The sequence below is a fragment of the Mesocricetus auratus genome, unplaced genomic scaffold (assembly GCF_017639785.1).
Source record: "Mesocricetus auratus isolate SY011 unplaced genomic scaffold, BCM_Maur_2.0 Super-Scaffold_100019, whole genome shotgun sequence".
Lineage (NCBI taxonomy): Eukaryota > Metazoa > Chordata > Mammalia > Rodentia > Cricetidae > Mesocricetus > Mesocricetus auratus.
In genome coordinates this window covers 723,468-741,284 of record NW_024429200.1, presented here as the reverse complement: position 1 = coordinate 741,284, position 17,817 = coordinate 723,468, and the positions used below count along the sequence as shown (strand labels likewise).

At 44.2% G+C, this 17,817-nt stretch overlaps 1 protein-coding gene and 1 pseudogene across 2 annotated transcripts in view; both read left to right on the top strand.

Annotated features, from left to right (window-relative positions):
* Tmem178b (transmembrane protein 178B) overlaps positions 1-17,817 on the top strand; it is a 393,728-nt gene that overhangs the window by 229,714 nt on the left and 146,197 nt on the right. The window lies entirely within an intron of this gene.
* On the top strand, positions 7,317-11,427 carry LOC121133036 (annotated as a pseudogene).

Here is a 17,817-nt window from a genome sequence, read left to right as displayed (position 1 = left end):
AATGGAAGGAAAAGGATATTCTTCCTGACCTGACTGTTGGATATCTAACCTCATACTCTGCATGATCTAAATTGGACACAGAGTCTTCCTTGTGCCCCTAAGTCCATCTATCTGCTCTTTCAGGGCTCCTTAGCTTGGTGAATTTGCTGACAGACTACATATAAACTCACGTCCCGGAAGGCAAGCTCAGGAGGAATGGGGTCCTACCTGACAGAGGGAGAAACTTTAACATGAAGGTACTCCGTGGCTGAGAAACAGGACGTTCCAGGCTAACTTCTGAGTAGTCCTAAGGACTAGGAACCGTGTTCTTTGAGTTGGGAAATAAAGCCTCGGATATTTTAATGGCCCAGAGAGGTCATTTGGGAGAGAAATTGCCGAGAATTTCTCTAAGAATCTGTAAATATGGTTCCCCCACCCCAAGTCCTTAGCTTGCAACTCAGTCTCCAAAGGTCACAGCCTCCAAAACAGTGTCTAAATTTGCTTCTAAGATTTGCATTTTTAAGGAGATGCACCTGCAGATCATGTAGGGCAATAACTGAGCAGTAGAATTTCAATCCTCTCTTGGTGGTCTACAGAGGGCACCCAATCCAACTTCGAACGCAGGTGGATGTCTCTCGCAGGCAGTTTCTAACACAGGTGGATGCTCTTAGAGATAAACTTCTCAGACATTCCAATTGAATGGAATTGGCTTTTAATTGCATTTTTTTATTAACAAAAGACACAACTGGTTGATCAGAATGGGGCCATTTCTTTTTAGATAAGCACCATAAAGCTTCAAGTTAGTTTTAACTAGGTAGGGCTAGTTAAGGATTTGAAGAAGGAGGCAAATAAAGGAAGCAAGCCTTTCTCCCATCTGGTGGTGTTGGATTCATTTGAAAAAAAAAGTCAGAAGTGACACATTACCCTGTCTCTATCTGGTACTAACTTCTTGAGTGATTGCTGAAGGGTAGGCACAGCACAAGACTTAGTAGTTTCTTTTCCCCGTCCTTTCCATGCCCTTTTTGGCAGCCTCCAAGCTCCTCAGAGAATCTTCCCCTTGATTCCCAGGTCCCCCTGGACGTCAGGCTTGCACTTAATCGTCTTTTCAATCGCGCCGAAGATGCTCTCCTTCAGCTTCTGCTGGGAGTGGTTTCCTTTAATCCCCTCACATTTCCTGCCAACCTGGGGAAATGAAAGGGAAACGTTTTATTTCAAGGGGACTTTGTGGATCTCTGGACTCAAGAACACCAGTTCTTCGTTGTTATTGTTTTTTGGTGATTTATTTATTTTAGCTTTATGCTTTTGGGTGTTTCACCTGCATATATTCCTGCATACCATGTGTGTGCAGTGCTAGCCTGGGCCAGAAGAGGGCGTGGGAGTCCCCCGGAACTGGAGTTGCAGATGTTTGTGAGGCAACCTGAGGGTGCTGAGACTTGAACCTGGGTCTTTCGGAAGAGCAGCCGGTGCTTTTAACCGTGGACTCATTTCTCCAGCCCCAAGAACAACAATTCTCATATGCACACTAGAGAAAGTTTTGCCCAAGAGGGGTTTGACTCCATGTGTGGATGGCCTTGGCTACAATGCTTTGCTACCTTCAGCTGTTCTCTATGGGTAAAGTTGTTGTCACCAAGTTCGTTCTGCACGTTGGCATGCAGCTATGTGTTTCATGGGACAGAGGCATCCGTTCCGGCAGATTTCATGCTTTGGAGAAAGATCTGCGTTTGTACTTCTACGTTACCGATGCGCGCCCTCGGGGAGGGGAAGTCTTATTTCAGAAAGGCATAAAGATGTGCTTGGCTAGACACAGGGTCCTAGACCCCCACGACGAGAGAAAGGCATCGCTAAGTGCAAAAACCACCGACTCAAATCCACTTCCTGATAGGGAGCAGACAGGAGCCTGATAGAGCTTCCCTGAAACGATGCCAGTGAGATCTGCAGGCAATGAGCTGAAAACAAAGCATGAGACTTCTGGCCGCCCATGGAGCCGCCACTTCAGCCTCGGCTTCTGCTGCCGAGCAACCCACCACCACCTGACCTCCTTTTCATTTATCCGCAGCAGCCCTTGCTCCTTTGCCTGAAAAACCCTGGAGATTCCTCTTCTCTCTCCCACCTTCTTAGAACCTTTTGATCTCTGCCGGTTGGAATCAGCATCGGGTGGGGTTTTTGAGGGGCAAGCTATATGGTTCAGCTTTCAGAATGCCGAATTTTAGGCTCTACAAATAGTTGTTTCGGAGGGACATTTATTTGTTTACTGCTTTTTGTTTTGTTTTGTTTGCTTGCTTGATAAATCGATTGTTCACTCATTTGGAAAACTCTGAGGTTGGCTTTGCAGGAAGAGAGGAGTCAGGTGTGTTTGTGGCGTGTTGGCATTCCACCGGGGATGGGGAAACGTTTATTCTGAGGGGGCAGGAGTAAAACCCTTGGCTGGCCAGGCTACTCTCTTGTAGTCGTTGCTCATGATCCTACAGTTCATCCTCACGCCCCATCGCCCCTGTCTTTGGTGACATCCTGGGATGAAACACTCCGAAGGAAGCCAATGGTCCTTTTCCTTGAGCTGTCTTTGTTCATCGTGTCTGTTCGGCAATGCTCGATTTCGGCAATGCTCCATGCTTCCTCTATGGCCGCCATGTCATACTTCCCTTATGGCCATCACTTGATCATGCTTTCCTTCCCCTTCAATGTCTGCACTTGTGGCTCTCAAGTCTCTCCCCATTTCTCATGTCCCTATGCTGCCCTTCAGTTCTGAGATGTCCATCCTCCAAATGGCCATGCTGCCAGCTCTCCTCAGGTATTCTCAAGGAGGGCTCTAGTGTCGTGAAGGTCCAGTAGACTACAGAATCACTTCTTTGTGGCCACGTCTCTCCAGGTGCATGTCTTCTCAGATCCAGTCTGCCTAGCATTGATCAACCACTTTCCATCTATCTAGTCTCCTTCTAGAATGTCAGCCTTGAGCACTAAGGCTCATTTTCCACTTTGCCTGTATTTTGGGCATGTGTGTCACCAGTGGACCAGGCTTGATGTTTTTTGTTTGTTTGTTTGTAAATGTCTCTCCCATCCTTCCCCAGGTCCCTTACCCTCTTCTGGAAATATCTTTTTTCCTTCACCAGACACTGCAAATTCTCCCCACTATCAGCAGCCTAAAGTCTACAAGTTCCATCCTGTCTTTAAAGAATTCCCAGTCCAGTCAAGGTGGCACATGTGTATGAAGGAACATGAGCATGAAGACCTTCTCATTCTCTTCTGCTCATGCCCAGAGCTTAGCCTCTTCCTCAAAGTCTGAACCATGACCATTTCCTCTTGACCATTTCTGTAAATGAATTCAAGTCATAGGAGCCAGCACTGTCATCTGAGCCCTGATACTCTGCCTTCCCATTAAATTACATACTTCTGGGACTGATGTCTCTTACAGTGTTTTCTCTGATTGTTAGTTCAGTTTTTCCCTGGATCTAGAAGTTTTTTTTCATTTGCATAGATCATTAACCATGTGTTTCTTGAAGGTCAAAGATGCTCATTTTGTTCTTGGGTCCCCCATTGTCTAGCACAAGGCTCTTGGTATGTACAGGTCACCCAACAACAGTACGCAGAATGATATTTAAGGTTACCTGGGACTTGTAATTTAATCAAGGAAACCTATTTTTAAAATACCCATTTTTTCTCTACAAATTATTTATTAACCTATTCAACCCTCCCAACTTACCATATGTGTGTAAAAATAAAATTTTGCTCATCAAAAAGTGTTCTGTTTATTATTTGTGAGCTTGATTGTAGATGATTGACAGCTGAGACACACTAATATGATCCTTGTTTTTAAGGATATATTTTTTGCTCTTGTTCTCTGATGAGCCTGGAGAGTGATGCCCTGAGCTGAATATTCTTGAGGTCACATGTTTGAAACTCAGAGAAGGAAGGGACAGCAGTACTGTAGGCGGCAGACACGAAACCTAATTTAAGCACAGACGGGACCTGCTGACTCTTGTGTGAGAAGATAATAGGGTGAATGGCTGGCTGCTGAGCCAGGGTCTGCTTCTCAGCTTGCCAAATCCAGAAACTTGATTTCATGGTTCACCACCTTTTTCTGAGGCAGAGGTTGGTATTAACCAAACCTCAGACCTACAAACCCTATAAAGGAAGCATTCTATTGTAATGATTCATCAATAACATACACATTTTGAGGGTAGATAGGGTTACATCTACTCCTCATGATGATGCTTGAAAGACAGTTAGAGCCAAACAGTCTGATTACCATTCAGAATTGACTGATAATCGGAAGAAAATCAGAGCAGACGGTCTGGGAAAGTGTGGCGGTTTTAATGTTAAATACTCCCCCCCCCCCCCGCCCCGCCCCAGGCTCATTTGTATGAATGCTTGCCCCAGCTGGTAGTGCAGTTCTATAAGGCAAAGAAGCCTTTAGGAGATGGAATCTGACCAGAAGAAATGGTTCATGGGGGAGGGGGAGGGGAGTCTTGCCCGTTTGTCCTCTGCTTCCTGACTATGGACATGGTATGACCAGTTGCCCCCTATTGCCCTCCCTTTCTGACACGATGAACCATATCACTTCTTACTGTAACTCAAAAATAAAGTTTTTTTCTCATTTACGTTGCTCCCTGTAGGCATTTGGTCATAGGAGAAAAGCAACTAATACAGGGAGGGTTTTTTTTTTTGTTTTGTTTTTTATTGTTTTTTTTCTTTTTTTTTTTTTAATTCAGAGAGTACCTAGAGAATGGGTTCTAACATGGTTACTATGTGAACACACTGAATATGCGTATCAGGACAACATACAATTCCTCACACTCACACCTGCCTGTATATTCATACATACATACACACATACTACCTACAGAGATTTACAGGCATTTATTGAGTATCAGTTAATTCTGAGGGCACAGACACTGTTCCCACTCATGAAGTTCACAGACAGGCCTTCGCCTTTTGGATAGTGTTGAATAAATCCCAATAAACTTCTCCCACAACTCCTTACAGATGGTCACTTCCTTTGCCTCAAAAATCATTAAAGCTAATCTGTTTATAGAACCAGGTGATGACATCAGTTCTGTACCGTCTTATTTTTGAGAGCACCATTTCTAATATTGCCAGTGACGTTGGTTTTGTTCCGTCTTATTTTGGAGGTGATATTCCAGTTCCGGACAGTACTCTTACTGTACACAAGTGACAGTAACAGTGTGGGGAAGGCTGTGGCCACGTCTGTTGGCCACTGTTCCTCCATTTTGGTTTTGATGTGGTTATTCTTGTTCATCGTAGGGGGGTAAGGGAAGGTCTACAAGACTGTCATATCCAAATATTTCCATTTTCCCCCATTAGCTTGAGTGCTACGGACAATAAGGTTGGAGCTTCCCTGATCTGTGTGATACCATGAGAGGAGGAGGAGGAGGAGGAGGAGGAGGAGGAGGAGGAGGAGGAGGAGGAGAAGGAGAAGCACAAGCAGAAACTGGATTTTAGCAGCTCTTGCTTAAGCTGTTTGTGGCCAAGGCAGAGGCTCTCATCTACTTGATCCTTGGCAGCACTGAGATGTGCCACTGTGTTTGAAAGTTTCACAGCCATCACTGAAGATGCTGGAGGGAGGGAGTCTTTTGTTTATCTTATGGGGAGAGTAGGAGAGTGGCTTCTTATGAGAAGGGAGTAAGACAAGATGGCTGGGTTTCAGGCTGGAGCACAGAAAGGCCCTAGGTAGGGATAATCCTACTGTTTCTTCTCTGCCCACCTAGGGGCAGGAGTGTCAGTGAAAAGCACGAAGTAACAGGCCTTTTCTAACTGACACGGAGACAAGGACATAGACTTAAAGCTGGCTCCTTAATTAGTATAAGCAACTTAACCCAGATGGCAAGGTCGCCAGAACTAAAAGAAAACTCCTGCTGTCTGGCAATCACAGGGAGGACTTTGAATGCCAAAGTGACCTTAATTCCTAGAGCTGAGCTCCTAGGGTGTCTTTCCAGGAATGATCAATGCCAAGATGAAGAGTCTGACAGGAGTAAGGAAGACTTGCTTCAGTAAGACAGGCACAAAACTGACTGGAAGCAGCAGAGGCACAATCCAGTCTTCATAGTTATTTCTGTTCAAAGACGTGATTCAAGTAAGTTAAAATGGAGCATTTTATTAGAGTCAGGATGAGACAACAATGGATCTGGATCTGCCAACAATGGCGGAGTAGTGATAAAGTATCTGATTGCATTTGCTGCAGATAGAGCAACTGAAAAGCAGTAACTGTGACGGAGGAAGAGGATTACCAAAGCTGGATTCACGTGAACATCTCTAAGACAGATGTCAGCAGTATTTATCTACACCTAATGGTTTGTTGCTGGCAGTTTTTTCCTGCCAGTTCCCACAGCTGCCTTTGAACCCCAAATAAGCACATGGATGTTATGTTATTTGTAAAATTGTTGGCTGATGCCTAGGGCTTCTTATTGGCTAGCTCTGTCTTAATTATTAACCCATTTCTATTAATCTATGTATTCCCACGTAGTCTTGGCTTACTGGAGAATGCCCGGACCTGTTACTCCTTTTGGCAGCCACATAGCATCTCTCTGCAAGCCCTCTGTGCCTACCTTTCCCAGAATTATCCTCATTCCCTAGTCCTGTCTATCTTCCTGCCTGGCCAATCAGTGTTTTATTCATCAACCAATAAGAAAAACATATATACAGAAGGACATTCCCCATCAATGGTTATTTATTTTTATTATTTTATTAGATTTTAGCTTTAAGGAGGAAAGCAGATTTAGAGGAGGAAGCTACAGACTTAATGATATCTTATTGAGCAAGCTATCTTTTCAGATGTTGTGTTATGGTTGCAAGGTGGTTCACAGTCTGGGGTGATATGTGTTGATCCATCCATGTATCCATCCTTCATTCACCCACCCACCCAATTCATCAGGCCATCCATTCGATAATAATTTTTCCAGCCTACAACATGGCAGTTCCCATGACACAAGTTTTCTAAACATTGAATCTATGATCATAGTGTGGTGATGGCTGGTGTGTCTGTCTTACAGCTCATTCCAAGGGTGTGAGTAGGGATAGAAAATCAATAATCTTGTGTTTCTACTCTGAAAAGCTTGGGTGTACACACATCTTCAGGCTAGCTTGAGTTCATTTAGGATGGGAAAAACACAAGTATGTAGACTCAGAAAGCCAAGTTTTTCTTTTGTTGTCTTCTTTTTTTTTTTTTGGTTTTTTCAAGACAGAGTTTCTCTGTGGCTTTGGAGGCTGCCCTGGAACTAGCTCTTGTAGACCAGGCTGGCCTCGAACTCACAGAGATCCGTCTGCCTCTGCCTCCCAAGTGCTGGGATTAAAGGTGTACGCCACCAACGCCTGGCTTTTGTTGTCTTCTTTAAATGCATAATTCACTTGATGTTGCATATTTTTATTCTTGATTAGGGCAGACAAGACTTGTTGCTTAATAAGAAATGCAAATGTGTGGGGTATGAAAACTTTTCTTCAAACTTGTGCTAAGTTGCCTGTTTGTTTGGTGGCTAACACTGCACCTCACTTCAGGAACCTAAACAGGCACCTAGAGCTTTTCCTGCCTGTCTGATTCACAATCCATCTTGATCTTGGTCTGTGTTACTTTCTAGAGAGCAACACACCAGCCCCACCACATCTGCCAAGAATAACACCATCAAATATTGTTAAATAGCTACAAATCAACTTTCAGAGAAGGGAGAAAAGGATGTGTGTTTTTCATGCTTTCTTAATTCAGCTAAAGGCATCTTTTTTTTTTCCTTAAACATACAATACGATGGATCTGAACTTGAATCTGAGATACTTCTGCTCCAAATGAAAACTTGTAGCAATTGAGGAAAAAGGAAACAGGTAACTGGGATGGTTAGAAAGAACCTTCAAATTCTGCAAAATGTGATCGACTGGAGTTTATGCTCAGAAGAACAGAAGGGTTAGGAATGGCACGGCAGTAGGAGGGTTGATGATCCCAGTGCCCCACTGCGTTTAAAACAAGAAAACAGGGAAGGAATGGCCCTGGGAATATCAGCCTTTGATAATGTGTCCCAAAGAGCAGTGATTACATTAGATTTTCTTAGAGACTGTGCCTGGACAGCCTCACTCTGGAAGCTGTGGGCTTGTAGCATGGACCTGGACAAGAGACAGAAGACTGAAGTGTTATTGTAGCCTTCAGAAGATGGAAGAATTGGTCAGCTGCAATGTATTTAGCCTATGATAAGACTTCTGTTGCCCAGCTTAATTTGAACTCAGTTGCCCAAGTTTAGAAGGAATGTCAAGCATTTTTTGATGTTGAGATTAAGCCTAATACATAGGCTTACTTTAGAAAGACAGGAGAAAGACATTGTTGTTTTGGTTATGTTGGTGTGTTTGTCTTCTTACCATCCCAATGATAAACAATAGACTTGGGATAAGGTGACTCAGTTAGAAATCCCCACCTGGGTGTCCTTAGGGTATGTTCCTCACTGCCCAGTGCCTCTGGTTTTGCTCCTCTGTAACTCAAGGGTTTAATATTTTTAGTTGCTATAGTTTGACAAAAAGTATCAAGGGGCTTAGCATTCAATAGTATTCATGACATGTTGGCCATTACGTTTATTAAGGGAACATTACCTAGCATACATTGCTCAGCTGGAAAGGTCAAGTGAGGAACATGACTTAGAGTCTCCCAGCCTCGGCAGCTACCTTGTCTTACTGTGGTCTGTCTTAGTTCCATCTCCTGCAGCCCAGTAAATGCCACATATGTGGAAGCTCAGCCTCGTTCTATAGCCTGAGATAATTGAGAGGTGTCTGACATTCTCATTCGTTCACTAATTCACTCATTCATTCGGTGCAGTGCTACCATAGCATTTGAGAAATAATTTGAGTGCCATTCTGTGTTTAATCTCCCAAAGACTCAGTGATAGAGGCCATCTCATGATTGCCTTCCCCGAGTTCTATTTCACAGAGAAGGAAACGGAAGCATGGAGAGCTTAAATAATGTGCTCTTGTTGCACAGCTAATCTGGAAGCCAGACCTTAGCACTTAGACATGGATGCTCTCAACCTCTAAGCCTTAGCACCTTTTTTTGAAAGTCATCTGGACCCTGACTTGCTAACCCCCTAGGGGAGCCTTCCAGAGATGAGGATACTTTTCAATTTGCTTCCTGTCCTAACACATATGGGGCTGCTCTGGTTGAGAAAACACCCTGTTCAAGGTTGTTGGTGGAGCTTTGTCCCACACACTTGCTTCTCTTGTTCCCCTTCAAAGCATCTAGAGGTGGCTAAGCCTGAATACACAGTCCTGGTGAACTCCCAACTAGCAGAAATCCCCCAGTGCCATCAACATTGTCATCACTATTCTTTATTGGTTTAACATCCTGTGGGATTGGGCATGTGTTTCCAAGATATCAGTAATAATCTACTGGTGTGGACATGTCTTCTAGTTGTATCAGCACTGTACACACAGTAGAGTGACCAGTGTCTTTTGGTGGGTGAGTTGCATGCCCCCACACCAGGCTAGTCATTGAGTCTAGGTGAAAGAGACCAGACTCCTGAAGAGGCTTTGTCAATGAGGAGAGGACAGGCACAGTCTCACCGTTGTTCCCGGAGCTACTACAACTTGAATATGGCTTCTAGGGCTCCACACTGTTCTTATTGCCTGTTGGTTGTCTTGTAGACAGCACAGGAACCTCACAGAGCCCATGGGAAGAAGGCAGCCATTCATACCACTTCTTGGTAGAATGGCCTTGGGTCAGAACAGTGATTTTTTTCAGCCCAGGCTGAAACCCCATTTAAAATCAACTCTTACAAAGACACCAGCTCCACAGCCTTAACCTTGGGTTTTGTTCTATTTGTCTAGCATTTTAAAAATGACAGTGCTTCCTGCATGACTCTTGTGTGCAGTGGGGGATTGAGATACACTAGGACCCAGTCTCATTCCTGAGGAATTGCAGGACGCAGGGGTCACAGATGTGAACAGAGACAGAGTGCTTCCCCTGACCATAGGGACCTGGTGCTCATCTTTCCCACGGTGGACATGTTTTTCTGGAGCTCCTCATTTGTACATGGTGCTCTGGTTTGCATTGAGAAACAGCTGGTGGAAATCAATTTAGAAGCTTACAGACTGGCTGGGCATCTGAAATGATCTAGGTTGCAGGGCCAGACTGATCACTCTGTGTGTTTCTCTACCTGCCCCATCACTGAAGCTCAATAAATGTCACCTGTTATTTATGTTGTTATTAATAACGATGAGAATGATGAACAGCCTTGCTAAGGAACATATTTTCAGTGTCAATTGGAGCAGCTATGAGAGCACCATTTGGGAGTCTGGGGCCAAAGGCTTTGTTGAGGCTGGGGGAGGTGGCTAAGTGGGTAAAAATACTTGTGCAAGCATGAGAGCTTGAATTTGAATCCACAACATTCACGTAAAAACCATGGATGACTGCCAGCACATGTGTGGGGGTAGAGATGGGGGAGAGATAGGGGTATTGAAGCCAGCCTAGCTAAAAAAAAGTGACTTCAGTGATATGGCAAACTGGCCAACACCGGGTGAACTATCGAACACAGGGTCTCAGAGTGTTAGCAGTCAAGGAAATAAGAAGCCACGATTTAGAAAAGAAAAAGAAGAGAAGATTGAAAACAGAAGCAACAGTGAGAAGCAAAGAGAACTGGGAAGCAAAACTAGATGGTCCTGTGGAGAGCATCAGCGAGGATGAGGCTCAGTCCAGCAGCCCCCGGAAGAGCACCAATAAGCACAAATGGGTACCACTCCACTTAGATGATGTGAGAGCAGACAGCTAGGAAAGATCTGGGACCCGGAACAGCTCTAAATGTCAACCTGGAGCAAATAAACCAGCTCACAGTAATAGGAAAAGTGATACACAAAGTTGGAGATGGGTTAGAGGAAAGAGAGATGATCAAGATGAAGCATCCAGTGTGAGAAGTGAGGGTGGTACCATCCGAGGTTCTGCAAGAGGCCGGGGAAGAGACCGAGGTCGGGGAAACCCTAGATTGAACTTTGATTATTCATATGGTTATCGAGAACCAGGGGAAAGAACTGGTCAACCATTTCCCACAGAGCTTAACACCAGAATGAGGTTACTACAACGATGGCACAGGTGTGCAGCTATATCCTGTGGAAGAAACACTGCTTAAAGAGTACTTTAAGCACCAAATTGCTCAGCTCCTCAAAAATTGTAAAAGTGGGGACGAGAACCAAAGGTCACGCTCTCCAGGTCAAAACCAAAACCCAAAAGAGAAAGAGTCCCCTCCCCCCAGTTCTATTTACCACCATATGTTCTACATACCCGTGAACACACCCACATGGGAGTGGTCAGCTCTTATGTATATGTGCTAAAGTCACTCCCTACAATGGTGAGCTCAAAGTTTCCTGATTCTAGGGAATAAGATGGAAAGTTATAGAGGACGATAACCTGATGTCTTCCTCTGCCCTCCACATGTACACATGGTATGCATACATGCAAACATACATGTATACACCACACAAAGAGAAAGAGAGACAGAGAGAGAGGGAGGGAGAGAGGAAGGAGAGAGAAAGAGAGAGAGATAGAGAGAAAGAGAGAGAGAGAGAGATTTGTGGAGGAAGAGGATTCTAGCATGCCTGGTCAAATAGGAACATTTTTGGCAGACACATGATGAGAATAAGGCTTAAAGTGGCAAAGTATAGGAGGTATCCAACAAACTGTTGCCTCAACCTGCCTGGATCAGGGTCTGCAGCTAAGGTTGAGTAGCCTGGTGAGAGAATGACTGAGGACTTGGGGTGTAGCTCAGTGGTGAAACACTTTCCTCAGTGGGCAAAAGTCAACCAACCACTCAACCAACCACTCAACCAACCAACCACTCAACCAACCAACTAACCAACCAACCACTCAACCAACCAACCACTCAACCAACCAACCAACCAACCAATCAACCAACCACTCAACCAACCAACCACTCAACCAACCAACCAACCACTCAACCAACCAACCACTCAACCAACCAACCACTCAACCAACCAACCACTCAACCAACCAACCAATCAACCAACCAACCAACCAACCACTCAACCAACCAACCAACCAACCAACCACTCAACCAACCAACCACTCAACCAACCAACTAACCAACCAACCACTCAACCAACCAACCACTCAACCAACCAACCAACCAACCACTCAACCAACCAACCACTCAACCAACCAACCAACCAACCACTCAACCAACCAACCACTTAACCAACCAACCAACCAACCAACCACTCAACCAACCAATCAACCAATCAACCAACCAATCAACCAACCAACCAATCAATCAATCAATAAATCATCAGTCAATCAATTCTGAAGTATGGAGCTAGTGTGTGTCACGTGGTGAGAAGAGAGGGCTGTTTTATGTGAAGATACCCTTTCCCCTATTTTCAATAGAACATTGCCCCCCACCCTCTCAGTACTGTGTGGTCTGGGCTAAGGAAATTTGAATTAGCAGATTAGCCTTCTGGCTCTTTCTTTTCCTGGTCTTGAATTTAAAAATTCTTCCTTGTATTTTACCGTCTCTCTCTGCACCCACCCCTTGTTGTTAAGGGAGGAGAGGAGTCTTCATTTGGAATTCTGGAGAACATGCTGCTAAATAGCTTCCAGAAGGCTGACCCGCAACGGTTTGAATGCTGCTTTTTATGGGGTGTTAAGTTTAGTCCAGCTCTCTGCAGGTATCTAACCACTGGTAAATGTTAAAGAGAAAGCTCTCGAAGAAATGCTGTTTAAAAGTCCGTTCTGGTAGAAAATCCAATGCAGAATGAATAAAGGAAGCTAACATCTTTGAAAAAATCCTCGTGCCAAGATGGAATGATCTGTCTTATTCTTTTCTATTTCACATGTCTACCCCCCCAGCAGCTGACCATTCACACATATGCACAGCAACTGGAAGTTCTGTAGGTAACATGAGATGCATTCATACAAGCGTGAAATATTTTGCATTAAGTTAATATTACACAGACTTCATTTCTACCTTTTTGTTTGAATTATGGCTATTTTTTCACAAAACCAAGTAAATCCCACATATTTTAAGGCAGTGGGTCTCAACCTTTCTAAAGCTGCAGCCCTTTAATGCAGTTACTCATGTTGTGGTAAGCCCCACCCATAAAGTTATTTTTGTGGCTACTTTATAACTGTAATTTTGCTACTGCTATGAATCGCAATGTAAACATCTGTGTTTTCTGATGTTCTTAGGTGGCACCTGTGAATGGGTCATTAGCCTCTCAATAGGGGTCACAATCCACAGGTTGAGAACCACTGTTTTAAGGGCTGCATATAGTGCTTTATTGATTGATTGATTCTGTGTGTGGAGGCCAGAAGACAGCCTTGTGTTATCTGTAGGAATGTCTTTGAGATAGGAACTCTCAATTGACCTGGGGTTCACCAATTAGGCTGGCCTGATTGGCCAGCAAGACCCAGGGATTCTCCTGTCTCTGCTTCCCCTGGGATGACAAGTACATGCCACCCCACTTGACATTTTCACATGGGTTCGAGGAATCAAAATCAGTCTTCATACTTGTGAGGCGAGCTCTTTATAACTGAGCCATCTCCCTGCTCCACATAGTGCATTTTTTTAAAGATTCATTTATTTATTACATATACAGTGTTCTGCCTACATGCCAGAAGAGGACACCAGATTGAATTGTAGATGGTTGTGAGCCACCATGTGGTTGCTGGGAATTGAACTCAGGACCCCTAGAAGAGCAGTCAGTGCTCTTAACCTCTGAGCCATCTCTCCAGCCCCCATAGTGCATTTTTTAATGGTTGCATCATCAATTATTTAAGTTATTTCTGGTTCATGGACTTTTAAGCAGTTTGCGTTTTCCCAAATTATTTTTGATATTTCCTGGCAATCAATAACTGGGGTACTGAGTACTCAGTGTTCATATATTCAATGAGCGTTCACAGAGTGCTGTTCACTGGGCTAGATGTGATAGTAGCTACTAACTCAGGAATGAGTGATACAAATCAGAAATCCAAATTCTGTTCTGACAGAAAATCAACAAGATAACTAAATAAATAAAAGAAAGAGCATATTGTGATAAGTGTGCTAAGTGGGAAAAAAGGCAAAGAAAAAAAACAACAAAGTATGTGGATGGGTAGAAATTAATGTTTGTAGGAAGGAGTATCGGGACAGTTCTCAGCAAAGAGGGCAGGAGGGAGCCATCCAGGGAATGTCAGAAGACAGGAATTCCAGACAAGCAGAACCAGCAAGAGCGACAGAACTGAAGTACAAGGGTGTGTGCATGTGTGTGTGTGTGTGCTTGTGTATCTGCATGGGTGTGTGTGTGTGTGTGTGTGTGTGTGTGTGTGTGTGTGTACGGGGGTGCATGACAGAGGGAGAGCGAGAGAAATGTCTAGAAGTCAGTTGAAGTAGACTGGCTAACGGAGATGACTGGGCATCATGGGAGGGGTGAGATAATTGGGTTCTTGGTTCCTGGGGGGAGGAAAGCTATGGAAGATTTTGTCCAGATGAATGATAACGTTTTAATGGAGTCCTGGCCTGCAGACAAACTGGGACAGAGGGACAGGAGGCTTCATTTTTAATTAAAGTTCTTCTTAATACAATGTACTTTGATCACGTTCTTTCCCTCCCCCAACTTCTCCCAGGTCCTCCCAACCTCTCCAACCATGAAACTCTTGCTCACTTGTTCTCTCCCTCAAGAAAATGCACAAAACACCAACCTCTCCAAAAAGCAAAACAAAAACCCAGTAAGGCAAAAAAAAATACTAAAACATAACAAAAAGGCAAATATAAAAACATGGAGTCCGTTTTGTGTTGACCAACTCTTGTAGGGCCTGCCGTGGAGTGTGGTTGACAGAGCCAGTAACACCCCATTGGAGAAAACAGATGTTCCCTTTCCCAGCAGGTATCAGTTGCGAATACTTCTTGGTTAGGGACAGGATTGCCTGCTTCCCCCTCTCAGTGCTGGGACTGTGTCTGGTGTGAACCTGTGCAGGTCCTGTGTTCTGTCACAGTCTCTGTGAGTTCATACGTGTACAGTGACAGGAGACTACGTAAATATTCTAGGTAGCAGAATGCCATGGCTTGGGTCAGATGGTGTCAGAGAGACAGTTAGAAGTGTAGGACTTAGATGAACTTCGAACCAGCTCCAGTTATTCACAGAGCGAACGGGGAGAGGGAGCTTGAGGGGGGTACACACGAGGTTTCCTGGGAGAGCAACTGAGATTGCCGCTGTGAGAGACAGAGATGATCTCTCTCACAGGGAGCACGGTGAGCTAGGCAGGTGTGATTATTCACTTGTGTCCTGCTGATGACAACACAATACCACAGGGCTGTGATTTTATAAAGAAAAGAGGTCTGCTTTGTTCACGATTTTGTTTGGAGTTGAGTGGCTGCTTCTGGTGATGACCATGTTGTTGGCAGCGTCCTGGGGTGGTGCTGGCCACCCCATGGGGAGAGACAGGGAGTGTGCGAGCCCGCTTGTGTGTGGGGTGCACTTGAGTGTGAGTACTGTCTCTACTTTCTGTCTCCTTGTGTCAACAGCCATAGTCAGTCATGATGACGATGATGTCATCTATCGTAATCACTTTCCAAAGAAAGGCCTTGTTGCTGAACTCAGTGCTCACAAGACTTGTCTGCTGTCCCGATGCCTTCCAGTGGGGACTGAACACCAGCATTCTATGTGGGTGGATAAGCCATGTTAAAGATGTAGCTCAAGTGGCTGCAGGAGCTGAGTTTCAGATTTAAGGATGTGTGAGCCGCAGCTTGTCCTCGAAAGACTGCTCTTGACAGCTGTGCCTCATTTAAGGCACAGGTTGGCCCCCAGTGTTGAAAGATACAACTGTTTGATTTTAGGGGATTTTCCTCATCATAGTTGTAAATCAGAATGTATATCATCTCTTTCAAGAATCACTTGCTACTTTTTTTTTTTTTTTGGTGTGTGCACACATCTCTCTGCTTGCCACAGATTACGGTTTTTTTGATTGGCTGTCCCAGGAGGTTCTTCATGGCTGTGTATTCTGCATAAAAACAGGGTCTTTTGTTCCAGACATGACGAATACCTTTCAGCTGCACTCTCCCATTGAAGTCATAATCTGCTCTTTGTGACAGCATCGTGGTTGCTCTGGGAAATGATTAGGATGTCACAATTAGGATTAGGAGGCCAGGTGGAGAACAAGTATGAGGGACAGATGGTCATCCTCTCAGATGCAAAGAAAAAAGCATCCTTGCCTTCTATCCATGCTCGCAGAGATAAGAGAAGGAGGCCGGGCATGTTAGGATCTATAAATAGAACTGTTTCTGAGGAGACTGCTTTCCTCAAGATTTCATTAGGCATCAGAAAGCCCTTTGCACTTAGCAATTAAAGGCGCTGATTTGCCTGTGCCATATTATGAGCTCGCGGAAAGAAAGCCAAACTTGAATTCTTACTGAACAGATGCAGGTAGAATGCCTGAGAAAACTCCAAATGGGCTCTATAAATCTCAAGTGGTTCCACCACCTCCAGATTATAGAAGCAGCGTGAAGATGAAATGTCCCCAACGCTCCTGTGTTAACTCCTTCTTGTACTGACGGTGTTGCCATTCTTGTCTGTCATCTGGGCATTGCCTACCCGCAGGAGGGGCATCCCTAGGACTGTGGAAAAGGCTTTGCTCATCTTCCCATCATCCATGGGGATTAGAGGCCACAGTTTGCTGTTTAGCCCTTGGGCAAGCTAACAGTGGCCTCCCGGATGGCTGGTGCCTATAGGGACTGGGCTCTGGTCTGACTTGTTAGGGTCACACTCAGGCCTGCTGAACTGACAGGACTCAGAGAAGGTGAAACTGGGGATCTGACCTTGACAAACCACATCAGAAGTGCCTTCCGCCATCTTTCCCCTGGCAAGCATGATCAAAGTGAGCAGCTTTTCCACCCGGGATGGTTTGGATTCAGGTCCATATCTTTGATTAGTCATGGAAGACTGCCCAGGAAAATAATGTTGGCCTCTCTGGGAATTCCGTTGTAGATAAACCTAATGTCTTGTTAGTTCAGTCCTGAGGATGGCCAAGGAATTCTTCTTCGTTTTATGTCTCAGAGACCTTTGCTAACCTATGGGAACTGTAGGCAAAAGTTCAAATACCCTTGGCATTGCCAATGTAGTCAGAAAGTTTACACCATGCTTGCACTACTATTTTTGTAAATACCAAGTTTTGAGGTTTTGTTGTTGTTTTTCTTTTCCATTTGTTGAATTTGTCTTGAATGCATCTATCACTGTTCTGGGCACTAAGTCTATAGCAGTGAACAAAGGATCTGTATATTTATATTATTTATATTTATATTTATGTATCAGTACAATGGATAAACATCCCCTGAGTAGAAACTTAATTTGCTTGCTTTTTCATTTTTAATCTTGCTTTCTTTCTCATGTTGCTAAATCAAACATGCATTACTTGTACTAGAGAAACATAAGAAAAGAGGCAAAATCTATGGTTCATTTCTTGAGACTAATAAACAGTGACAAATGCTTCTTGTCATGCAGTATGGTTTGAAAATGAATATGTATTTTATCAGTCATGGTAATATTCTGTAAGTATTTGGATGGATAAAGGCCCAGGGGTGTGCTGGGTGTGTTACCTACTCAGGCCTTGTCTGTTTGTATTGCACATGAGCAAATGCTTTGCTGTAATCCAGGCCTCCTGGGACTCGATTGTCCTTAGATGAGGAATACTGTGTCTAAACTATTGCAATTGCAGCTCACAAAACCACAAGCTGTTTATGTAAACAGTTGCATCAAGACACAGCCATGCCCATTCATTTCCGTAAAGTCTATGGTGGTTTGCACACAATAGCAGACTCAACAGAAATGGTTTAGCCCTCAAAGTTTAAAGAAGGTGCTACCCAACCCTTTACCCACAGACTA